The sequence below is a fragment of the Vulpes vulpes genome, chromosome 3 (assembly GCF_048418805.1).
Source record: "Vulpes vulpes isolate BD-2025 chromosome 3, VulVul3, whole genome shotgun sequence".
Taxonomy (NCBI): Eukaryota; Metazoa; Chordata; class Mammalia; order Carnivora; family Canidae; genus Vulpes; species Vulpes vulpes.
This window is the reverse complement of record NC_132782.1, coordinates 10,872,870-10,899,259: the sequence shown is the minus strand read 5'-3', so window position 1 is coordinate 10,899,259 and position 26,390 is coordinate 10,872,870. Positions and strand designations below refer to the sequence as shown.

General features: G+C 39.5%; 1 protein-coding gene and 1 long non-coding RNA gene across 41 annotated transcripts in view; one reads left to right on the top strand and one right to left on the bottom strand.

Moving 5' to 3' along the window:
• The window catches only part of LOC112916457 (uncharacterized), a 76,876-nt gene extending 76,517 nt beyond the window's left edge, over nt 1-359 (bottom strand). The window contains exon 1 of the long non-coding RNA XR_012000303.1: nt 192-359. This is a non-coding gene — a long non-coding RNA (uncharacterized lncRNA). The remainder of the gene's footprint in view (nt 1-191) is intronic.
• Nucleotides 1-26,390, top strand: part of COBLL1 (cordon-bleu WH2 repeat protein like 1) — a 157,147-nt gene that overhangs the window by 1,583 nt on the left and 129,174 nt on the right. The gene's annotated exons all lie outside the window — the stretch shown is intronic.

Here is a 26,390-nt window from a genome sequence, read left to right as displayed (position 1 = left end):
GAGCCACCACCTGGGGGGGCGGGTACCTGCCTGAGCCACCACCTGGGGGGCGCGGGTACCTGCCCAACCCACCACCTGGGGGGAGCGTGTACCTGCCTGAGCCACCACCTGGGGGGCGCGGGTACCTGCCCAACCCACCACCTGGGGGGAGCGTGTACCTGCCCGACCCACCACCTGGGGGGAGCGTGTACCTGCGCGACCCCCGGGCGAGGAGGGGGCCGCCGGGGCTCCGGGCCGCTCGCAGTTGCCGAAGGGCAGCGGAATGCCCGGGTCGGGCGGGGAGTCCTCAGCGCCCACTAACAAAGGGCCCCTTGTTCGAGCCCTGGAGGAGCGGCGGCCCGCACCTGGACGGGGCGCTCGCGGAGGGGGGCGGGCAGGTGAGCGGGCAGGTGAGCGGGGCCGCGCCCCCCGGGACAGCGACGCTCGGGGCCCGCGAGCCGGGGGGGGTCACACGGCGGGTTACTGCTGAACGGGGCACGGCCTCCTGCCAGGTCTGCTGACAGTCCCCGCGCTGCGCGTCTGGGTAAACAGGAATGGGCCCAGGTAGTCCTACCTGGGAATAGCCCTCGTGTTGCTCAACAGGCTCACGGTGGGCGCTCGCGGAGCCCTTTGATGCGGGCGGACTTTCCCTGCGCCTGCCCCCCCACCCCGTTTCCTTTCTGAGTTCATGTGAAGGCAGCAGTGCCCTACAGAGAACACAAACATTCCAGAAAGAAAGTTTAAGGAAAAATCGACTTTGTACCTAATGAATGAGCGTTGTGCCCTTTTCCTGGTTTTAATTTTTAAGCGCAGAGAAGTCATTTTTCCCTGGAACATGACAGGCGTTTCCTTAGAGGCAAGTCACAGCGTGTTTGTTCATCAGAGACCCTGCGAACGTTGGCAGTTGTCTAGAGGAAACATGGAAAAGTCTCAAAGCCACATGACTAATATAAAAGATATTTAGTATAATGCTGACGTAGAGGAAACATGTAGCGTATGAATTAATTCTTTCATTTGTTTGAATTATCTTCGGCCCTCTGCAAATAGCCCTGTTACTGCTGACTTCCGTTCCTATTATTTTCCCAGTGTTTTCGTTGTTCAGTATTATACATTCTTCCATTTATTCTCGCATCAGGATGTGTGAGCAAAGAAATCTATTGGTAGAAAGATCTTAATCATCATCGGAGCATGGGCCTCTAAGGGGAACTGCAGAGATTTGCAAGTTGAAGCTGAGGCAACTTTCAGGAATACTGAAATGTAGTTGGGTGCCACAAAAGAAGACAGGATTAAACCCCGGGGATTTGAAAATGGATTAGGTTAAGGGACGATTAAAACAATGTATGCATATACGTGAAAATAGACTTACCGGTGTTCAGAGATCAGTGCTTTTGAGTAAAATAGGTGAGTGAGATCAGTTGGCTTTGGGATGAAGGAGTGGGAAAGAGCTGTCTCATAAGCGTGACTACAATTAAGATACTTCAGATTTCACCTTTGAGAATTTAAGAGTTAAACTGATACATTCTTGAAAATAGTGTGCAAAACTGCTTTATCTAATTCAACTATGAAGAAAATACTTTTAAGGAATTTGACACTCCTCTCTCCAAATTTAAGGACGGACATCAGCAAAAATGCTTCAACGTCTAATCTAGAGCAACACCCCCACCACACCATTTCACCTTGCATTCTGTTTAGAGAAGTGATCAATATTTGCAAAGTATAAATAAGAAAATTATGTCGTCTTTTACTTTTCTGCCTTGTCTCTTGGCATATCCCAAGTACCTTTTCATTTGTTGAATAGTCCGTATTCAGTATTGCTTTTTTTCTCTCAAAGACCCCAGAACATTAAAAATGATTTTAGTTGGGGGGGGGGGGAGTATCTTAGATATGGGAGGTGGCAGGGAGCAATCTCCATATGCTAAAAGAAATTATTGGGTTTGGGAAGTAAATTCCTTATTATAAAACTAATTAAACTGTGACCCAGGACTCTAATAACCTATGAGGCCTAGTTTAGTCCTCCTTGGATATCCCTGGCTCTAAAGAATCCCTCTGTAATTTTCCAAATTTTACATTGTTGTAACAAGTCATTTTAAAGAAATCTAGTGCAACTCTGTATTTTACAAATGAGAATCTGAAGCCTAGAGACACTGAGTGACTTTGCCCAAGTTCCAGAACAAATGAATGGCAAATACTGAAGGACAACCCAGGACTTTGGTTGCCTAGTTCAGGGCATTTATTTTTTAATCTTCTTTTTCTGACCACTGTAAAAATACATTTAAATTTCAAAGAGTCAGTGTACATTATCTTTAGAACTGCTAGTGCTTGTTATTTACTTGCCCTGACCTATTGCCCCCCACCTTTTTTTTTAATTCATTGGAATTTAAATGTCAAAAGGGTAGTTAACTTTGCTTTGAAGGACCTTAATGTTTTGATTCTGAAACAAATTTTCAGGAATGGTCTAGGGTAAAAAAAAAAAACAAAAACAAAAAACAAACTTATAATTTTGCAGCTTTGGAGCTATGGAGTTCATTGAGGGCATAGAAAAAATTAAATGATTTAGCAGCTACTTTCTTAAGCTATTATTTGGATGCATTGCTCGTTCTGAAAACATTACTGATTGTATAAACCGAATTCTTGTTAGCTAACATTTATTAACTACTTAGAAGTTGAGTACCTTAGCTGAGGTTTCAACCTGAGAATTACCTAGGGATCTTTAAAATTAACGCCCATGCTCTCACACCTGCTACCTATTCTGATTTTATTTGTCTTGGCTGGGACAAGCTGTGGAGAGGTTTTAAATGCTGCTCCAGTGATTGTGATGTCCCATCAGATCTGAGAACCGTTGATTAAGTAGTTGTCAAACATCTGAAATGGAGGTAAAGCGAGAAATGGAATGGGGTTTGCTATTAATCATTTTTAGGCAACTCATTTTCAGCTTTAGTTTGCTTCTTTAAAGATTCCATTTAGGTATTTAAAAATATATATTTGCTAATTCATTCTGAAGACGTATATCAACTCTACTTTGCAGTTGTTGAAGCTGAGGTTCAGAGAGCTAAACTAACATACTCAGAGCCACACATATTTAAGTGACGAAAGAGTAACAGGAACAAGATCTGATCCCCAAACCTGTTCTCTTCCTCAGTAGGCATATTGGCACCCAGTGTTTGCCACTATGGATTACTCTGAATGGCTAGAGTACTTTTATTTAGAGTGGCTTTAGGTAGCTGTTAAAGTTATAGTGTAATTTCAAAAATAGGAATTTTTGATTATCAGATAAGAAAAATGACATTAAGGTCATATTAGACTTTTTGTCCAAAGTCTAATATCCTCTAAATGTGTTAGAGGATATTGAATAATAACCTGATGACAGTATTGAAATGCCAGGTGTATCTACATAATATAAATGCCAAGCTTCATGTTATTGAGACAACTGCTTTCATTTACTCAAAACGTGTGAGCCCTTACTCTATATAAAACACATTTTTCTAGGCACTAGGAGGTTGGCTCCTGATGTTATGAGCTTTACCAAAAAAAAATCCTCTAACCCAGGAAAAAATGGAACATGATGTTATTATAGAAATGGTATTTTCATGTTACCTTTAAAACATTATGCTTAGAGCTTAATAATGTACAATAGCCTATGATCAGCAAACTATGGCCCAGCAAAGTAAGTCCAGAAGACTGAAATGAGCCTTCCAGTATTTTAATTGTAATTTTTTTTTTTTGGTGGTCATATTTCCAGTATTTTAATCGTAATTTTTTTTGGTGGTAATTTATATGTAATATATACACACACACATACACACACACACAAGATTTATCTTGGGGCACCTGGGTGGCTCAGTGGTTGAGCCTCTTCAGCTCAGGGCTTGATCCTAGGGCCTGCTTCTCTCTGTGTCTCTGCCTCTCTCACTGTGTCTCTCATGAATAAATAAATCTTTTAAAAAAGATTTAAACAATTTAGAGTGTACACTTCAGTGGTGCATTCATACTCTTGTAAAACCAGCATCTCTATCCATTTCCAGAACTCTTTTTTATCTTGCAGAACTGAAACTGCATACCCATTAAACATAGCTCCCCCTCCCCTTTCCCCTCCACCCTCTGGCAGCCACCACTCTACTTTGCCTATTTTTTTGGTCAGATTTGCTTTTTTGGTGGTTGAATTTTAGGAGTTTTGTATATATTCTGGATATTAACTTCTTATCCTCTGTTTCTGTGGAGTTTATTGGCACACAGCCATACTTGCTCCTTTGCATATTGGCTATGGCTGCTTTCACATCACAGCTGAATGGTCCAGACTGAGATCATATGGTCTGCAAAGCTAAAGATACTTGCCTTGTGGCCTTATAGAGAAAAAGGTGGCTAACCCTCTTGGCCTAACTCATGAAATTGATAAATGAAGTAGGGACTATTTACTGGCAGGAGGATTTTTAAGTATTGAACTTAAATATAAATTGGAACAAAATGATGAATGTTCTGTTTTCATAAAATATAGTAAGATTTTGCAGAATGGTGATTTTTGTTTAAGGGAAGACAGGTGTGATCCCTTGGCAAGCATTGCAGAATTTTAACGTGATGTTGGAATATATTTTAAAGAGAAGTTCTAAACTTATGTGCTAGAGACACTGGTGAAAAATGACTAATACATAGTCAAGATATTTAGGAACAAAGCTGAAGGAGTTCCCATCTAGGTCTTTGAAATCTATACCTACTTTATGAGTTAAGTCAAACTGCCTTTATAATTTCCAGCAAATGTTTTTGTTGTTGTTACAGATATTTCATATCTGTAGGCTTTTAGTGTTCTAACATTAGTATGGTAGTTGTTGTAAGGCTTTTTTTTTTTTTTTAATGACTGCTTTGCTAAATTTTTTCCCCATCTGTTACAGTAAAAATAAACTAAAAGTATGGGAGAGAGAAGTTTCCCAGGACTATTTATAAAGGGCCAAATGTCTTCAGTTTTGCATACAAACTTCATATCTGAGGAATGAATCCCTTGGAAAAGTTTCTCAAAAACTGACTAGTCCAGGAAAATGCTAGCATGAGCTTGGGTAATTATTATTATTTTCATATAGTTTAAATTTATAATGCTGTTTATAAATGTAAATAAGTTAAAGCTATTAAATTGCTTTAGACCTAAAAAAGCCGTAGAGTTGAAATGTGGAGTAATTTGACGAAGAAAGTACTTTAATTGGGATGTTATCTCCGTATTAAGACAGCAAAGAATGCCACAGTGAGAGGAAAAAGTCTATTAAACTCAACTCCTAGAAAGCTGAAAACTTGGTACTATTTTGATTTATCATGATTTTAAAAGTATTAAAAGTTTACAAAGGTCAGAATTTCCAGGTTTCATTGGTGATGAATTAAGGTATTTGGGTTTCCAATATATGTTGTGCCCTGATTGTGCCTTTCTTTTCTTTCTTTCTTTCCTTTCTTTTTAAAGATTTTATTTATTCACGAGAGAGACAGAGGCAGAGAGGGAGAAGCAGGCTCTATGCAGGGAGCCTGACGTGGGACTCGGACTCTATCCTGGGTCTCCAAGGATCATGCCCTGGGCCGAAGGTGGCGCTAAACTCTGAGCCACCTGGGCTGCCCTGTCTGTGCCTTTTCACGCATGTAGCTCAGGGAATTTGCTCAGAGACAGGAGAGCACACATATACTACAGAATCGGGCCAGTTCTTAACTGCCAAGTCTTGAGAGAAAAAATAGTGCCCCGTTAAGGCTTTCAGGTTTTGGTTATGAGGTAGTGAGAGGAGGTGCTAGGGAAACAGGGAGGAGGATTGCCTCGGAGTCCCTCATTTTAATTCTCCCTCCATCCTCTTGTCCCCTCCCTGTTAGAGACACTCTGTCCAATGAAACGAGAGCTTCAGAGATAATATAAACCATTTTGTATACATAAACAATTGATATATTTGTAAAAAGTACCGTAGTGTCCCCCCCCCCAATCTGGGGGGGGGGGGGAATCTCTTCCATCCCCCAGTGGATGCCTGAAACTTGGAATGGTACCAGCCCTATGTGTACCATTTTCCCCCTTATGCCTACACACCTGTGAGAAGTTGAACTTACAAGGTAGGCACCGTAAGAGTAAACACATACCTAATAATCACCTGGAACAGTCATAATAAGGTGTATGTAGAGATCGCCTTGGGGCAACAGGGGGAGCCGCGGCATGCAGGGAGGGCCTGTGGAGACCAGCTGGCTGAGTACAGACCGGTCCATGGGGACCCGTCTCTAGGTAGCCACAGGCCCGAGCTAACCAATGGGCTACTTACACCCAGGACGGTTACAGGAAAGGGAAGATTCTATGGTCTCCAGACGGCCTCCCTCCCCCTCAGTAAAAGCAGCCCCCCACCCATTGCCTCCCTGCGGTCTCTCCTCTGCTGTCCTGCCTGAGGCTCCCTTGCTGGATATTTAGTTAACTTTCTCTCTCTCTTGTTCTGCCTCAGGTGAATTCTCTCACTGCTCCAGGCCACTGGCTTCCTCCTGTTCCTCGCCCTGCATTTGGGGGCCCCCATTGGTGGGGAGAGACCCCACATTATAGAACACGTAGTATGTGGTTGGGGTGTCTCACTCCCGTGTGCACTCACACGTGTGCTCTCTATCCCCACCTCAGGATATTGGACTTGGACTCACCCTTCCACTGATGACGTGAGGTGAGATGAAGCGAGGTGGCCGACGCAGGCCCTGCCACGCAGGGTGAGACTACAGTCCACCTGTGCCGAGCCCTCAGAAGGGGGCACCTCTGCTCCCAGGCCGCGGCTGCTTGATCATTGGCAAGGGAAGCTGCCCAAAGCAGACCGCAGTTAATGGGGGACGCCTGTCTGGGTTAATAAGAGAGATTTTCTTTTATAATTGCCTCAGACATGTAGAAAATTACTTTGGACAGAATTGAGAGTGAAATGCCATGTCTTTTTCTTTCTTTTTTTTTTTTTTGCGGGATGCGGGGTGGGTGATGACTTTTTTGAAAATAACCCAAGTGGTTCAGAGGCAACCGAATGAGGTGGCGTTGAAAGAGCACCTGAGGGATCCCTGGGTGGCGCAGCGGTTTAGCGCCTGTCTTTGGCCCAGGGCGTGATCCTGGAGACCCGGGATCGAATCCCACGTCGGGCTCCCGGTGCATGGAGCCTGCTTCTCCCTCTGCCTGTGTCTCTGGCTCTCTCTCTCACTGTGTGCCTATCATAAATAAATAAAAAATTAAAAAAAAAAAAAAAGAAACATTAAAAAAAAAAAAAGAAAGAAAGAGCACCTGAATTATAGTAGTGGAGTCCATGATCTGGCCAATGCTTACAAAATAATGATTCTGCTTTTCTGTGTAGCGTATAGGTTGACTTTAAACAGGGTTGAACGCCAGTGACGTCAATGTATTTTTAAAATGGTAGTGTCATTGGGAAAAGTTCATTGTTTTTCAGTGTGATTAATTTGGAGGATTAACACCAAGTAATGTGTATGCATCCCGGTGGCTTTGTAACATTAATACCATTTCCCTTTGTAGCCTAACATTACAGCTTCTGCAGTTATACCAAGATATATTTGAGAAAGTGGAGTTAAGATGCTGAAACCTAGATGGGATGTTCGTCACCAGTCCCGGAGGGTTTTTCTCTCTCTAACCTGCGTGCGCATGCACACATGTATTATTTCTGGAGAAATGACAGTGAGGAAGTAGGAGATGACCCCAAGGGGAGTAGTGGTGACAGGAGCCAGAATTTTAACAGCTGCTACAGTTGTGTATCAGTTCAGATCTGCTGGAAAAACAGGAAATTAAGTTGCTAAATCGGAACAAGGCTACCACCCTACCATTCCCATGTCTAATGGAAGTGCTCTAGTTTCGAGGCCAATTGAAGTCCACAGTGGTCAAGATAATTATAAGAGCTGCTGAATTTATTATTTCCTTTGTGCTAAAGTGGAAGTTGTCAGAAGTGTTTCTCTGTTGTTCTTTTATGCCTGCCAGTCAAGTATCAGTGCTTTAATAGAATGAGGAAAGAGACTGAGTGACTTTTTTTTTTTAAGATTTATTTATTCATGAGTGACACAGAGAGAGGCAGAGACATAGGCAGAGGGAGAAGCAGGCTCTCTGTGGAAGCCTGATGCAGGACTCGATCCCAGGACCCCGGGGATCACCACCTGAGCTGAAGGCAGATGCTCAACCACTGAGCCACCAGGTGCCTGAGACTGAGTGACTTTTTAATTTTTTTAAAAGATTTTATTTATTTATTCATGAGAGAGAGGCAGAGGGAGAAGCAGGCTCCGTGAAGGGAGCCTGATGTGGGACTCGATCCCGGGACTCCAGGATCAGGCCCTGGGTCGAAGGCAGGTGCTAAACGCTGAGCCACCCAGGGATCCCCACTGAGTGACTTTCTTAAAGGACTTCATGTCTCAGGCAGCCCCCATATTCTTGGATATTCATGTTTTGGTCATTTGCTGGCAGCAAAACTCCTGAGTGAAGTGCCTATCAGATTCTGGGCGTGTTTTCTTCCCGTCTTTCGCTCTTATGTAAGTTGTCCATTCCCAGCGATCAGCTAGATGCTTTAATTTCAAGTGAAAACCTTTTTGCTGTGCAAGGAGAGCAAGGTTGGAGGTAGTAGAAAAGAATTTTAGCATATGAAAATAATTTTTAAATTTTATGTTATGATCCTATGCTACCAGCCTTCTATCTTCAGTTTTCTCTTTCTCTGAAAGAGGGCAGGTTTTATCGTGATAGTTTTATTACTTGTGAACATTTCCCCTTCTAGGAAAGTTACGGATGACTTTGTTTGGATGAAAAACCTGAGTGATCTGAAAGGGGAAATAGACTGGTTTTTCCCATCACCTTTTTTTCGGGACAAATTTTGTATCTAGAACTTATTCCAACCTGTAGCTTACTCCAGTTTACCATATATCACTTTTGAAATACAATCTTGTCTGAAAGGAGCAATGTCTAAATTTTGTCTAATCATCTGTGTGCCTATGTGTATGTAGAAAAACATAGGAAATTCATTCTTAGGTGGTGCTAAGAAAATTTAGTCCTGAAGTTTGTGCTGGTATCCTTGTGAAGCCTTAGGAACATGTTTCCAACTTAAATTGATAGTTGTATGTGGTCTAGCCTTGACTGTGCTAATGGGCATCCGTAGAGTTTTTCTAATCAAGGTCAGGATTTCCTATATATGTTGGAGATGCACTACTTTGAGATTTTCATTTTTTTTGTGAATCACAGTGATTTGGGACGTTAAGCAGATCATGCAAGTTCAAATTAGTGGCACTTCTAAAAGTTATCTGAAAGTGTTGAATGAATATTTGCTATAATTTTTGGTAAACCAAATCGATTCTTTTTTTTTTTTTTTTTTGTATTCTTCCAAATACTAAGCACATCAAGTTGACAGTAACAAATACTTGAATATCACGGATTTGGGTTAATAAAATTTAGGCAAGGTAGAGACCAAGTTTCTGGAACCCCACAGATAATTGGAATGCTTTGAACACAAAGACACCATTGGCATTAAAGGAACAGCCTCTGGATACCAAGAAATGATGGGCTGAGCTGTAGGCCTATGCAGTTTGGGAGGTGGGAGCAGTATGGTGATGGCTATTTAATTCTATCTTTTACCATCTGTTGATCTTCACAGGGAATTTTATAAGACTTCCTGTCAAGAAGCAATTTTTAAAAATTCTGGCACTTAGCCATTTTGTTTTTAATAGTTAAAGGCTATACGGAATGCCTTGCTCTCTGAATCAAACCTAGTCAAAATCTCTGGTTATTGTGCTGATGATTCATCCTGGTTATGTGATCTGTGTGACTGATGAGGAACCTGTCTTATTTGGGCTGAGCTGTGGATGGCTTTACACACATTGTTTCTGTGGCCTTAGGAGTATTTCCTCAAAATGATCTTTACCAACGTAGCCCTATGTGGAACATTCTGGAGGAGTGAGAAAAGGAGAGGTGTGCTGTGCAAATGAGAATGGCAACATTTTCCCCCCCTTAAACTTACCATTGCTAATTAAAATGAGTTTTCATGGCTACATGATTTTAAGCTCTAAAATCAACTACGTCAAAGCAGAAAAAATTTCTAACACATTAGTTTTTAAAATAAGATGGGAAAAATGTGAAAGAAATAGTAATACCCTGTATATACTCAATTTGATTTTTCATCTTATATTTAAATACATTAAGCGTATCTCAGTTGTATATAGTACTCATTTACTCGGGCCTTTTGTGAGCTACTTACGTTTTTATACCGCTTCGTGGAAAAAAAATTAAATTTTGTGCATTGTGAAGGGGAGTATTTCCTAAGCCCCCCTCCCCCATTGCCACCCTTTGCTTAGCCAAGTAGATGGACTCAGTGCTAAATGGAAATGTAGAGATAATTTTTTATTTGGGGATGTAGATGAAGAAGGGATAAAATGGGCAAAATATATTCGATGAGTGGAAAAATGAAACCAGAACAGTCTCTGGTGGTGAAAGAAAAGACAGTGGTGGGGATCCCTGGGTGGCTTGGCGGTTTGGCGCCTGCCTTTGGCCCGAGGTGTGATCCTGGAGAGCCGGGATCGAGTCCCGCATCGGGCTCCCTGCATGGAGCCTGCTTCTCCCTCTGCCTGTGTCTCCGCCTCTCTCTCTCTCTCTCTCTCTCTCTGTGTGTGTGTCTCATGAATAAATAAAATATTATTTTTAATCTCTTATTATTTCTTTAATCTCTATGTTCAGTTGGCAATACTCGTACTGTTTGTGAAACAGCTCTGTGATCTTAGGTTATTAGAAAGCATTTTATGTCAAAGACCACGTATAACTTCTTCAAAAGTACGATGTATACTTTTGGAGGGAGAGATTCCATCCAAAATATAATTGATAATTATTGTATTCTAATGACATAATTCTTTATGTTGGTGTTTATAGGTCACACCACTTATTCATTATTTTATTTTAGGCAATATATCCAAATGGCACAACAGTCAAAAGAAGAAATGACCAAACAGTGAGAGATTGCTCTTTAGTCCCTTGGTTCCTGGTATCCAGGTTTTCTCCCCAGAGGCAATGTTACCAGTTCTTTCAAATCCTGGTAGGATATTGTTTACCAGTGCTGTCCAGTGGGAATATGATGGAAATCACAGCTACAATTTAAATTTTTTTAGGCACTACATTAAAAAACTTAATTTTGGGGTACCTGGGTGGCTCAGTCAGTTAAGTGTCTGCCTTACACACAGGTCACAATCCTGGGGTCCTGGAATTGAGCCCAGCATAGGGAGCCTGGTTCTCCCTCTCTCTGCCTCTGCCATGCTCTCTCTTGATATCTCTCTCAAATAAAATCTTAAACAAAAATTCAGTTTAAATGATATATTACACAATGCAAAGGTTAACATGATTCTAGTTCTACAAAACAAGAATGCTATCTTTAACAAAATATTTTGCATTGAGTTAGTTTTGAAATTTATTTTATTTTTTTAAAGATTTATTTATTTATTTATTATTTAGGATAGACACGGTAGGGGGGAGAGGCAGAGACACAGGAGGAGGGAGAAGCAGGGTCCATGCCGGGAACCCGATGCGGGACTCGATCCCAGGACTCCAGGATCACACCCTGGACCAAAGGCAGGCGCCAAATCGCTGAGCCACCCAGGAATCCCCAGTTTTGAAATTTAATTACAAAATATTGAAATTTAAATTCTTAGTCACACTAGCCACATATCCAGTGCAGAAGAGCCTTATATAACTATTGGCTACCATATCGGAGAGTGCATCTCCTTACACTCAGGAGCAAATGAGTATGTATATGCATATTGTTTCTCTGTCTTTATAGGCAGTTGGTGTGGTTTGTACCTTGATTTTTTACTTAGTCCTATAACTTGGTAATTACTCCATTTCACTACATGAAGGGCTCTATTTTTTCCCCTAGTATGTACTATGTCTATGTAGGGGTGAGCCATGACTTACATAACTAATCCCCTATTGATGGATACTTGGATTTATTCCCTTTCCCCTAATCACTTTGCTATTATGAAGTGGCCATTTTAGCATTCTTTACACAGTTTACAATCTACTGTGCTAATACTCTTTTCCTGGTATGTTTACCTTAACTAGATTGTGAAATCCTAAAAAGCAGAGGCCATGTTCTTCTTTTGTGATACTGCTGGATTTAATTTAATGTCCTTCACGTAACTAGACACCTAATGATGAGTTTTGGATAGATATTATTTGAATTTGTGTGAACCTGAGCAAGAGGTCCATTTTGGGGATGAAGGCTAGTGGATTATTTGTTCACTAGAGAGGTAAAAGCCCTGTTACACAACCAAGCATCAAACTGAGTAACATTCAGCTTTACAGCCATTAATCATTGAATTGTTAAACCACCATCAAATGCTACACCATTTAAAGAGCTGTTGTAAATCTCTTAGCACTCTATTATAAAGTTCCATTCTTGATCTGATATTATCTTTTAGCATTATTCCCTGTGGTGGTGTTTATGAGAGGAATATGCATTTCATTAGTAGTATAAGTGAAAATTCTGAGTAAGGTTTCCGTCTCAAATTTAGACAAAACCAAGTGTTTGGCCATCATGGGGTTGCTTAACAGGACATAAATACTATGTGATTATTTATAGCCTGAATATTCCTATTTGAATAATGATAGAATAACATTTGATTTATAGAGTATAGGTTTTGAAAATGAAGCAATTAGTCATTAATTGCATGATTAATTAATATATAAGAATTGTGTTCATTTGTGTCGAATGAATGTCAATCGTCAGGAGCCTTGCTATTTGGATTCGGTTATTCTACTGGTCTAAGAAATTAGCCTTTGATGTGAACAATAGTAGCTAAAGAATAAGAACAAATAAAAAAGGGTATTTTCTTCCAGCTCATGAAAGAAGAAATTGAGAATTTAAGTGTATCATGAGTGGAAGAAATTAAATTGTTGAATGGGCACCTAGGAAAGAAAAATCAGTACAAGTGTTCTTTCTCCCTAGTGTTTTTGGAAGGTCTACTTCAAGGTGTGTACAAAACTGCAAATATTATAGTAGAACACAAGTTTGTTCATTTTGTTTTTCTAAGAATGTTTTTGGCAGCAAGTTGGCTTTTTACATTGTCTTCAAATAAGATGAAATTCTAAGCCAGAATTCATCAAAAAAAAAAAGAAACCCTTAAAAATTAAAAGTTTAATGTATGCGCAGGTGTACAGCGTTCCATAAAGCATTTTAAGTGAGGCTAATTCTCTCCATTTAACTCTACAATCCACCATATAGTTGTCCAATGCGGTGAACCAGTGCATTTGGCTCTCGAGCATTTACCAGCTTTGCTTTTGGTTTCAAATAAAACTGGTCCAGCCAGAAGTCAGAGTAACACTCAGCAGGCAGCTGTTGCAGAATGGACTTGGTTGACGGGAGATCTGGAACCCAGGCTCTGTTCTACTTGTTGGCTGGGTACTTTCTTCCCCTCATCAGGCCTCAGTGTCCGGTGGAAGAAGATAATTATACAGCACCAAAGTCTGGAAGTAACACCAGCACATAACAGGCTTTCGGTTTTGCTTGTTAAATTATAAATATTACCTGCTTTTTTGGAAACAGTTTCTTGTAATGCTGACATCGTTATTGTACTAAACGGAAATCAAAGAGAAAGAGAACGTGTCTGTCCTCATTTTTCTCTCCCGGGAAGTGGAAGGAAGATGAGGTTGGTTTTCTTCATCAGTCCTCCATGAAAGTCTGTGCCAAGTGCAGGGAAGTTGTTCTTGGAACACTGAGTACAAAATGGGTACTAATCTTAATGAAAATCACATTCCCTTTTAGGGGAGAAAAATGCCCCCCTCTGAGATTAGGAGTATGCTACCAAGGTGATTGCAGTTGTGATTGTTTCCTCACTCCACCATTGTGGGAATTGCCTTATATTTTTGTATTTCACTTTTCTTCTCTGTGAGAGGAGAGTAACTCTAACTGCATTTCTTTGATTTCTTTTGTTAGGACTGATACGTAGTGAATGAACATTTTCTATTGTAATGTCATGGACAAGAATATCATTATTCAAAAGAGGGAATGGGAATTCGAGACACTATTCTAACCATAGACTCATATATTGAAGTTTTTTTTTTTTTTTTTTTTTTACATTGTGATTACAGTGATACTATCATTTAGGATAGGAGGCTAGTGGGCAGCATTTCTTCCAGATCGTAGAAAGCTGTAACTCTTCAGCTTCTGGTGGCAGCATGATAGCATGATCCGAAAGTTAACCCTGCATAACCCGTGACTAAAAGCCTTTATTAGAGCAAATACAATTAAATAGTTGTATTAATGTTTTTCTAGATTTGCTTTTTTTTTTTTTTTCTAATACAGGATTTTTTTCCATATTCTTGCAGGTAAGATTGGATATAGAAAAGGCTATTCAGAATTTCTTGACCTAATTAAGATCTACTTTTTCTTAATATAATGAAAATTTTGAGGCAGAATGAATTATACTTATGCATAGACTCTGTACTTGGAAAGTTTCTTGAACATTAAGGTGTTCCCAGTAAATTTTCTTTTAAATAAATGTGTTTTACAAGACTGTATATAATATGGAACCTCAGTTACTTCAGGGTTTAAACAAATATTTTTAAGTTCAGATTTCCACTAATTAAAAAGATCAGGGTCATAGTAATTTTTTTTTAAATTTTTATTTATTTATGATAGTCACACACACAGAGAGAGAGGGAGAGATAGGCAGAGGGAGAAGCAGGCTCCATGCACCGGGAGCCCGACATGGGATTCGATCCCGGGTCTCCAGGATCGCGCCCTGGGCCAAAGGCAGGCGCCAAACCACTGCGCCACCCAGGGATCCCAGGGTCATAGTAATTTAAGAACAGTGGGCAGTGGCTTATAGGACTCTGGTCTTAAAAGCGTTGAATATTTACAAAACACTGACTAGTCACCAGATACTATGTCAAATGCATGACAGGTGCTACTGCATTTACTTGTCATTAGTCACTCTGTAAAGTAGATGTAGTTGTTATCCAGATTGTGGAGGAGAGGAACTGAGGTTTACAGTATAATTTGTCCAGGGTCACATGACCAGGCAGGGGCAGATCTGAGTGGAACCCAAATGTCATTTGAAATCCATTTGGTTTGATCACTTTGCATCTGCTCTCCTGTTCCCCACACCCTCCCCTGAGAACTGACAGGGGTGGCAAAGCCAATATAATAAATAGTAGAAATGACAAGTAAATGGGAGTAAACTTTTTTTTTTTTGCTGGTTTTATTTTTCCTGATTACAAAATTGTGACATGCTTATCATAAAATATTTGAATGCAGTAGGAATATGTAAAGAAAAATCATTATTATCTAGGCTACCTGGAGATAACAACTGTTAACATGATTTGAATTTTCCCAAGGTGCCACCTTCCTTTTTTTTTTTTTTTTTGAGGGAGAGAGTGCAAATGAGCAAGCAAGAGCATGAGAGCAGGGAGGGGCAGAGGGAAAGAATTTGAAGCAGGCTCCACTCTCTGGAACCAGCCTGCCATGAGGGTTGAGGTCATGACCTGAGCTGAAATTAAGAGTGGAGGGCTTGGGCAGCCCTGGTGGCTCAGTGGTTTAGCACTGCCTTGAGCCCAGTGTGTGATCCTTGAGACCCAGGATCAAGTCCCACGTCGGGTTCCCTGTATGGAGCCTGCTTCTCCCTCTGCCTGTCTCTGCCTCTCTCTCTCTCTCTCTCTCTGTGTGTCTGTCATGAATAAATAATTAAAATCTTAAAAAAAAAAAAAAGAGTGGAGGGCTTAAACAACTGAGCCACCCAGGTGCCCCACACAAGGTACCTTCTGAATAAAGATATCAATTTGTTTCTTGTAAGAACAACTTCCATGCTCAAATAATTTTGTGAGATTATGAGTTAAACAAAATTAATCTTTTTTTCTCTTATGGTGTTCTCAGGGATTTTAATATGATATAGAGAATGGACTAATAAAATGGAAACTTGGAAAGTAACATTTTCCAAATTTATCATAGAACACTGATTTATATCTTTTTTTTTTTTTAAGATTTTATTTATGTATTAGAGAACGAGAGAGAGAGAGCACGCGCGTACAAGTGGAGTGAGGGGCAGAGGGAGAAGCAGGAGCCCAATGTGGGGCTCCATTCCAGGACTCCAGGATCTGGACCCCAGCTGAAGGCAGATGCTTAACTTACTGAACCACCCAGGTGCTCCTGATTTATGTCTTAAAACCAGTGTTCTCTCAGATATAGTTTAGGTAATGCTGTGCATAGCATGCATCAATCTAGACTTCTAAATGTTTAGATTTTTAACTGTATTATTTTTATATTCTTCAGGATTGCATGCTATTTCAGTTATTTGAAATGCATTTTAAAATGCTTTTTGTGGGGCACCTGAATGGCTCACTTGATTAAGCATCTGACTTCATTTTGGCTTAGGTCATGATCTCCTGGTTGGTGAGCTCTGTGCTCAGCAGGGAGTCTGCTTGAGATTTTTTTCTCTCTCTCTCACCCTCCTCTACCCCTCTCCCTACTCTGTGCATGCTTGTGCTTTCTCTCTTTAAAATCTTTTAAAAAAATTGCTTTTTGAGATAGTTGTGTAACCTTTTGTTTGCCTGTGTATTTACATTTTTTTTTAACTTTCAATTGTTAGACACTTGGATTGTTTCCAATGAAATTATCTACTGTGCATGATAAGGGTATAAGTTTTAGATTTGAGTGAAGGTAATTCCAGAACTGAAAGACTGCAAAGTCTGTAGCAGTGAGGAAACCAGTCTCAGAATTTGAAACAGTAGAAACTGAAAGCCTTCCCAAGTTTCAGAGAAATCTGTGTGGAAGGTCCTGTGACTTGCCATCAGGGAGAGACATGGCAAAGACAGGACATTCTTAGGGGGAAATAGAAATACACATTTTCTTAGACTTAGGATGAGGTTATGTCCCAATAAGCCCATCATAAATTGAAGATACAGGAAGTAAAAAATGGTATTTAATACACCAAACTAGTTACCGAATATGATAGCTTAGTCTAGCTTACCTTAGAAGTGGCTCAGAACACTTACATGAGCCTACAGTTGGGTAAAATCCTCTAATACAAAGCCAGTTTTATAATAAAGTGTTGAATACTGAGAGCGAACAACAGAATGGTCATTAAGTGTATCAGTTGGTTACACTCATGATCACATGGCCGCCTGGGAATGGCATCGCCCCTCTCCCACATCATGAGAGAGTATCGTGCTGCATACTGCTAGACTGGGAAAAGATGCAAATTCAAAATTCGAAATATGATTTCTACTAAATGTGTATTGCTTCTGTACCATGATAAAGTTGAAAAGTCCATAAGTCAAACCATTGTAAGTCAAGGACCATCTGTAGTCAGTTAATAGAGTAAGCTGGGAAGTTGAGTGTCTGCTGTGTAATTACCTAGTTGGTTTGGAAGTAGTGTATATGTTTTTTCAAATGCAGTCTGTGTAGTCCTGGGGCCGGCCTTGGTCTTTTCCCAGCAGCCCTGGGGGAGCGTGGACCCAAGGAGGGTTCTGGTTATTAATCTTTGCTGTGCTCAAGGAGGATAGGAGGGCTGGGAATATTAGGTTCCAGTGAAGGATGAAGAAGGTGAGCTTTAGGACAAGTATGGGTTTTGAGAAGGGGGGGGGGTGTTTAAATTTGAATTAGTTGGGTAGGATTGGGTTTGAAGCCACTTAATAGGTAGCCGATTGTAACAAGAATAAGACATCTTCCTGAACGTATCAATAGTTCATTAATTTTGTTTTGTTTTCATTCAACTGATACTTGTATGTCAGGTACCCACCAGGCTGGGCACTGGCAGCTTATTTGTATTGAAAATATTACTATATGGTACATGGAAAATGTATTCATGGAATAAAATCACTTTGGCTGAATTGGAAACATGGTTCAGTCTTATTAAAAATACACATCTTTGAACAACCTCCAAGACAGTGTAAACAATACTCTCTCTGTTTTAAAATAAGGAAAGTCCAAATCTCTGAAATGCCAGTTACTATGCAGTTTTAAGGTTTTTTTTTTCCCCCTTGGTTAACATCATGTCTGGTTTCTCAGATGCCTTAATGAACCTTTTCAGAATCTTTATGCAAATATAGAAGTTGTAAATATCTATGTGCCTTTCCCCCAGCCCCTTAAGGCCTTCCTCCTGAGATTAGTTCTTCTCATTGGATTCTGGGAAGTCATTAGCACTGATTTTTCTTAGCCAGAACCAAGTATCAAAACTGTCTTTTTCAGACTGGGATTATTAATGTGAGACTGGAGAATGCTGTTCTCACTGTGGCAAGGTCCAGTGAGGTGCCAAAGGGGAAATTCCTAAAGGGAATATCCAACAACCCAGGAGGCCTGAGGATCATTGCTATGGCAGCAAGAGGTGGCTCTGGCCTATTCCTTTCGTGGCTGAGGCTTCCAGGGCCTGCGCTCAGCAGGCACAGGAATAGAGCTGCCAGTTTGACTTCAGGCAACAAAAGAGTTTATTCTTCATCTTGACCAGCCTCTAGTCACCTTTGTTGCCTTAAACTTGTAAGTTATCTGTGTAAAGTGATCATCAGACATTCTAGGAATAGTCTGGGGGCTATAGACTTGGCATTTCAGGGAGATCTGGTTGTGTTCAATCCGGCTCAACCATTGAACAGTTAGGAAATTTTGGACAAATTAACCTCTATATATCTGTTCTTTTTTTTGTTTTGTTTTGTATTTTTTTTAATTTGAAAATGAAGATACCTGTCTTGTAGACTCATGTCTAGGATTAATTGGAAGTATTTATATCTAAAACCATGAAATACTAGTACAACTCCTTCCCTGTCGTATTAATTTCACAATTAAATGTCTGTAACTAAATTATTAAAAGTTTTGAACATCAGCACATACAAGTTCATAAGATTGGTTTAAGCTGCTCACTTTAGTTTTTATTCAGTAAATCAGTAGTTAATATTTGGTAAAGGATCATTGTTGTCCAAATATAAATAATGCTGTTTTGTAACTCATCAGTTCATAGAATGTGATTCTTTGTAAGCAGATTTTCTGGCCCTTTGCAATCATTAGAAAAGGCTCTACCTGGAGATAGATTTGGAGATAGTGAGCACACAATGTGTATATTGTAAACCTTTATCCCTTTTTTCCTTTAGGAAAAAAAAAAAAAACCAACTAACTAAAGATGTTCTTTCACTGAATTTTATTGGCAGTGGTTCCTAATGAAAAGACCTTATCTTTGAGACTAGAAGACAGTCCCCGCATGTAGAAGAAGACTAGATTTTTATTTTGTACCTCTCCTATCCACAGCTCAGATTTCATTCCTCTTTCAGGAAGCCGAAGTAGCAGAATATAGGCCTAGAACGTTCCACTATTGGTCACATACTTTCCACATCTGTAAACCATAAATAGCCCCCTTTACATTAAAAAAGTCACCTAAGGGAGTGCCTGCGTGGCTCAGTCAGTTAAGCATTTGCCTTCAGCTCAGGCCATGGTCCCGGGGTCCTGAGATCAAGCCCCCTACTGGTGGGGCTCCCTGCTTAGCGGGGAGCCTGCTTTTCCTTCTCCCTCTGTCAACCTCCCTGCTTGTGCTCTCTGCCAAAAAAATAAAATCTTAAAAAAAAAAAAAAAAAAAAAAGTAAAAAGGTACCTAGGATGAGAACTGCTTATGGGTTGGTTGTTGATAATCTGTGATTTAAAACAAAGGGAGTCAGTTTGAATAAATTACGCATTTCCTTTCTAAATTCTTGATGAAGTTCTCTTGACTGCACACATTCTCTCCGGTAAGGAGTGTGGGGCGACATCTGCATGAAGGTGTTCTTTCCCACTGAGCTTGTTGGTGCCATATTCTTGTCATGCTGGATTCATTTCCACATGGATACACATTCAATTAAAAATAGTTAATGCTATTTCCAAAGAAGGGCAGATTAGTACTTTGGTCATAAAGAAGCAAACAGCTGCATTTTTCCTCATTAAGGTATTCTAATCAGGTTATCACTGGTCATAAACTATTGAAAATTGGTAAGAACCCTCAAGGTCATAGAGAAAGAATTTGTGATCATAGAAGAAGGTGGCCCACTATAGTGTATTTATATTTTAAATCGGTATTTTCTAATAAATACAAGCATTCTTACCAAGACTGGCTGCTATTTGAACAGTATGAAGAACACTTGTCATGCATTACTGTTTTGAAATTTCAGAGATATAGAAAATTTTAAAGATTTGTTGAGCATCATTGAATTCCCTGACAGTACTTGTATATTTTATGAAAATAACAGTATCTTGTTCTTGCACTAGACTGTTCCAAATAGGGAGAGAGTTCATAGTATATAAAAAAAAAAAAAAAAATCTAAGGGCAAAACTAGCAGTTCCTACCCCCCTCCACCTTCCACCCACCACCTACCACCTCTGAAATAACTAAACAAAAACCTTTCAAAATCTTCCATCTTTTAAAGTCAAGGAAAATGAGTCAGTGAAAAACCTGTCCTCAGGATTATACACAATTGAAACATATCAAGTGTCTGAACAATTGTTTCCTTCTCTCCTTAAAATGCACTTTGTGTTTGACACTTTGGCACCTTTCCTGACATCACTGAGCATTCATTGCATTTTTCCAGTTTTTCCAGTTTGATTAAAAAAAAAAAAGTTTCTACATTGTCAAACCTTGAAGGTTTCCAGTCTGAAAAGGGAAAATGATTATGATTATTTTAAATTTGTAATTCTTAGATCATTATTGAGTTTGAGAGTCTTCCAATGTTTTAATTTTCATTTGGTTTTCTCTTAAAAGTTCACTTCATACTTTTTTTCCTGTTTTCCTCTTATTTTATAAAAGCTCTTAATATATATTTTGTACTAAATATATAAAACCTACTGACCTTTTGTGTCCTATGTTCTAAATAGTCCCCCAGTTTTATCATTTATCATGCAGTTTTGTTTACAGAAGCATTTTTAGCATTCTAGTTTTATATTAGCAATTCCATGTGTATTCCTTTGCCTTGCTTAGAAATGCATGTATTAAGTCTTTAAAATATTTCCTTATTTGATGCCTTGGGTGGCTCAGCAGTTTGGCACCTGCCTTAGGCCCAGGGCATGATCCTGGAGTCCCGGGATCGAGTCCTATATCAGGTTGCCTGCATGGAGCCTGCTTCTCCCTCTGCCTCTTTCTGTGTCTTGAATGAATGAATGAATGAATGAATGAATGAATGAATAAATATCTAAAAAAATAAAATATTCCCTTATCTTAAATTTTTGATAGATTAAATATTTGATATAAACTGAAGTTTATTCTTTTGTGGTATGAAATAGTCTAAATTAAAAACCAAAACTACCTCAACATTCTCTATTGAACCATTGATCTTTTCCCCACTGATTTGAGATGACACCCTTATATATTAAAATTTATTTTTTTTCACGTGTTAGTGGGCTTTCATTCAACCCCATTGATTTTTCCTCTTTTCTACCCAAAAATATTTTGCTTGCAGTATCTCTGTTTTAATGGTCTGGTAGAGTAAGTCATAATCTTCTTTTTAGAAATTCTCCTGGTCTGCTCTCACGCATTTGTTTTTCCACATTGAAGTTAGAATTGGAATTGAGAATTGATTACTTGCATTCAGATGCCATATACATTTCTAGGGAATTGGTATTGTACCTAACTTTTGTTGAATTTTCTCATACAAGACCATCTCCCCAGCACAATTTTTTTCCCGTGTTGTCTCACTTCTCTGTCACAGAACATAAGATTTTACCATGAGGAGAGTATGCTCATAGGTGCCCTCTGTCAAGAGCAAATCATCTTAAGGGCTACAGGATTATCCAGATATCTTCAGTTAATGTAATTTACTTTGTTGTGGTGGTGGTATAGTGTAGTGATTTTCAAAGTGGGTTCTGATCACTATCAATTGCAGATTTTCAGACCTCCTCCTGACCTGCTTAATCAGGAAGTGGAAGGGTAGAGCCAAGCAATGTTTTAATAAGCCCTCCAAGTGATTCTGATGCATGGGAAAGGTTGAGAACCACTGGAGTAGCATAGCTTTGGAGTCATATACTCCAAAATCTTTTTTTTTTTTTTTTTTTTTTTTTAAGATTTTGTTTATTCATGAGAAGAGGGGGAGAGGGAGGGAGGGAGGGAGGCAGAGACAAAGCAGAGGGAGAAGCAGGCTCCATTCAGGAAGCCTGATTTGGGACTCCATCCCGGGATCACGCCCAGAGCCAAAGGCAGGCAGCCGCCCAACTGCTGAGCCACCCAGGTATCCCTCATATAGTCTAAAATCTTACTTTGAGCCACCCAAGCATCCTTCATATAGTCTAAAATCTTACTTTAGCTCTATTCCAGTATGATTTGGGGTAAGTAACTTGTATATTTAAGGCTAGATATCCCAGGCTGCAGTGAGAATTATCTGTATTATAAACAAAGGGTATAGACCATGAGTAGCTATTGTTACCAGATTGCTTTTTAATAATCATGGGCTGTAGTAGTTTACAATATGAGGATTAGATAGTAGTGGTAGTGTCTAAGGGAATGGAGGGAAAGTCTGAAAAGTAAGGGGCATTGCTGGTTTTGATGGATTCTAGATAACAGGTGATGCCCAGAAGGGGTGGTGAGGATAAATACCCTGTCTTGTTCAAGGCTGGCACCTTATAAGTGGCAGACACAGTAGGGTACTGTTATTGAAATCCTTGAATTTCATTTTAGCAATATGTGTGGTATTAAATTATTATAGTCCCACTGTTTAATAAAATTTCTGACATTTCTCTAGTTTTAAAATCTCTATCATAGCAAATTTCTAAGAAATTGAGCAATTTGAATATACAAGTGAAATAAGGATAAATATCTTCATTCAAATGGTGAAGATTAATATGTAAAAGTAAATACACAAAACCTTATCAATCACTGAGAAACTGGAAGAATGTTGATTCACTCAACATATCGATAAGTTACCTTATTCCATAATGTGGGCTCAGTAGAGGCCATAAAATGCCAAATATAAGACTTAGCTATGGCTCATGAGCTGTTCGTAATTGGGTGGTTGAAATAGCAGTGATGTAATATACAGTTTATGGCAAGGCTGGGAATAAAGGCAGACATGGATGTCTGCGAGAGCTCAAGGCTTCTTGGAAGAGCGAACTCGTGAGCTGATCTTGAAGATACTACCACAGGAGAGGTATGTAGAAAATACTGTAAGAACTCATTCAGTGATTAGTTCTGCTTGAAGGCACTAGGGGTCTTATAGTGTAGGTGACTTGAAGGATGAATGGGCCTTGCCAAGCCAGAAAAGGAAGATGGATACTGTAAATGGAGGCATAAACACACCAGTGCACCCTGAGTTTTAGGGAATATGGACTAGTCCAGTGTGAATAGAGTGGACAGGCTGGGCAGAGACAGGTGAGGCTATAGGTAAAACTGGGCCCAATTATGCAAGCTCTCCTAAGATTATGGTGGACTGAAAGACTTTTTGTTCAATAGTTTGTCTAGTTTTTGGATAAAAGGGTTTTATTTTCGTTGGTTGGTACTAGGTCATTTTGTTTTCAAATAACCTCTGCTATTGCACTCACATCAGATAAGGAATTTAGATGAGTTCAGAAAACATTGTGATACAAGTTCATGCTCATGTAACACAATTTTAGTTTGGGTCTAATTCAGCCTTGCCTCAGTATTGAAGAATTTATGTGTTCAAAAACTGGTTAATCTAGACAAAGTTGTCTATCAGTGGTGGTGGCGATCTGGAATTATTCTTGTTACCCTAATCTCCATCGTTAAATGTATTCTCAGCATTCAGAGACCCAGGGATTTGCCACTGAGCCCATAGGCGTTTCTTATGCCTCACTGGGGCCCTGCCCTGAACTTCAGGTGATTTGGCTGGGCCCTAATTCCCTGGGTAACTAAGTTTTTCCTTTTGGGGCCTGGATTTCTGTGGCCTCAGTAACCAGCTGTGAGCCTGCCATGAATTCATTAGAGGGACACCACCCCTGCCCCCCCACCTCGGAAACATTGACTGTGTCCCCAGCATAACTTCTACACATACCGCAAATGCCTTGAGACCTTGTTTCTTGTGTTTCATCTACCCAGATGGTATCCCTTTATTATAATATAGATGCCCCTTATAACTAGTATCAAACCTATACTTAGCAAATTTGGGGAGTTATTTTGACTTCCAAACATCCTAGTGAGCCCTTTTTATCCCTAAATCCCTACTCTATGTACTATTAACTTTTTTACCCTGAGTAGAAGAAATGTATAAGAATTATGAATCGCTAAACCTGTGGGCTCTTAAAATGTAGTGTTTCTTTTTTTTTTTTTTTTTTTAATACCCATTTCTTGATGTTCTGTTTAGGCCTGGGCTATTTTGATTCCCCCTTCTTGCTCCTAGTTTTTATTTTTTAAGATTTCATATACTACAGGGATATTTTCAAACCATGAGTCACTTCCTTTCAGGCGCCCCTTTTCTTCCCATAAAGGTCTCTTTGCCAGTTTAGTAAAGGTCAGACTCTGTAGTAGGCATTGGGAAGGCACGGATGCCTTGTCCTAACTTCCTTTCTGACCTCATCTTCCACTGTCTCTTTCCACCTAATTCTTTTCAGACTTGGGAGATGGACTGTGGTTCTTCTGTGAACTGGGGCGTTTCAGCCTCCTTGTTTTTGTTTAGAGTTTCTTCAGTGTGGAATTCTACTGGCCCAACTCACTGCCCAGAGGAATCCACACATTTTTCAAGGCCCAATTCCAAATTCCACCTTTTCTTTGAAGCTTTCACAGATCCTCAAGCTAGATTTATTTCTTCTTCCCTTTTTCTTTCACGGTGCTGTACCTCTAAGGCTGTCAGAGCAAGTATTACCTTCTGTTGTCTTTTTTTTTTTTTAACCCCTTCTGTCTTCTATTTGTGTTTTGTTTATAAGCTTGTTTCCCTTATTAAATTGTAAGATTCTTAAGAGCAAGATTTATTCATCTTTTTATCCACAGTTGCTTGCTTCTTTATTGCATCCTTTTTGTAGAATAGTGCTTGTTCATGTTATGTAGTCCTGTATAATGGGTTTTAAATCATTGTTTTGTCCCTATTAGGATTTTGGTGGTGTAAGAAACCTTAGTTTATGCATAGGGGGTGCAGTGGAGGAAACTGCCTGCTTCTTCTAGTCCTTTCTTTTTCTTCTCTCCCTCATATATGTCAGATGGAGGAATCTGGGTGAATGCTTGGAGCTGTGTGAAGAGGAATTGTTTGGGAAGGAACACACGGATGATTTAGGGTAGTTGTAATATTTTCTTTAAAAATTTCTTGGAAATCATAATCCTTATCTATTGGGATTATTAACACCATAAACTGTGGCAGCACTTTCACATACGTGAACTCCATCCTCCCAACAACACATGGGGTTCATGTTTTATCTCTTTATCCAGGAGGAAACACTGAGGTTTATGCAGTTTTCTTAACTGAGATTAAATAAGGGAAATTAAGGTTTTCATGTGAGGCCTGGCTGATTCCAAAGCCAACATTCTTCATCACTGTACTCTCTTGTTTTACATGAGCACTGGAAATTGTACCCACTTTCCTGCTCCAGAAATCAAATCAAGTACAGCTTTAAGATCAGTTCATAGTAGAAAAAGTGATTTCAGTGTGTGCCTTTCCTCAAACTAGTAGTGCTTATCAGGTTGTAATGCTTAAGATGTCAACAAGGGATCTTTCTTTTTCCCTTGAATCAAAAGTTCCCCAAAGACAAAAGATCCTCCCTAGGAAGTCCTAGTTGGTTAAAGAGAAAGAGGTGGAAGTGGGGGATCCAGACCTTCCATGAATCATACAAAGGAAAACTAGGCAGACACGCATGCAAAATATACCTCAAGCTATATGCCTCAATTTCTTCTCCATTGGAAAGTAAATCTGTTCCCTACTCTAGAAAAACACAGAAATTCTTAGAGTTCTCAGAAATCTATCACTCTTCAACAGGTTCAGTAGTACAACCAAGAAGACCAAAATCAATTAATGCTTTGTGTTTTGTCCATTGCTGAGTGTATATTATATAAATGTCTTGGAGCCAGTATTTACATTTTTAAGTTTTCTCTTATTTATAATTTTACTTGATAGGTTAATTTCCCTTGTGTATATTATATAAATGTCTTGGAGTTTGTCAGTTTGACCGCTAATAATTTTTTTGTAAACAGCTTGAGGAGTTCCAGAAGACCAATAACGTCAGTTGTGATGTTGGGGAGTAAACACTTAAACACTGGACTTGAAACTGTGTTTAGTTTGCTACTTTACTGTCCGTTTCTTATTTTAATAGGGATGGAAATACTTTCATTTAATAATTAGCTCATGATTTTTTATTATTTGTTGATACTTGAAAGGGCTCCAATCCTGCAGTCAGACAAGGAGAAATAACTAGTACCTTCAAAGTTCCACTTGGGCGATGGGAGTCAGTTACATAATGGGAATAATGTTTCTGTCCCTTTAGCTAAACTAAACAGTCATGATTCTAGATAAAATATTCCTCACTGATAAGCTTCTTGAAGGTCTAGTTTGACTTTATAAT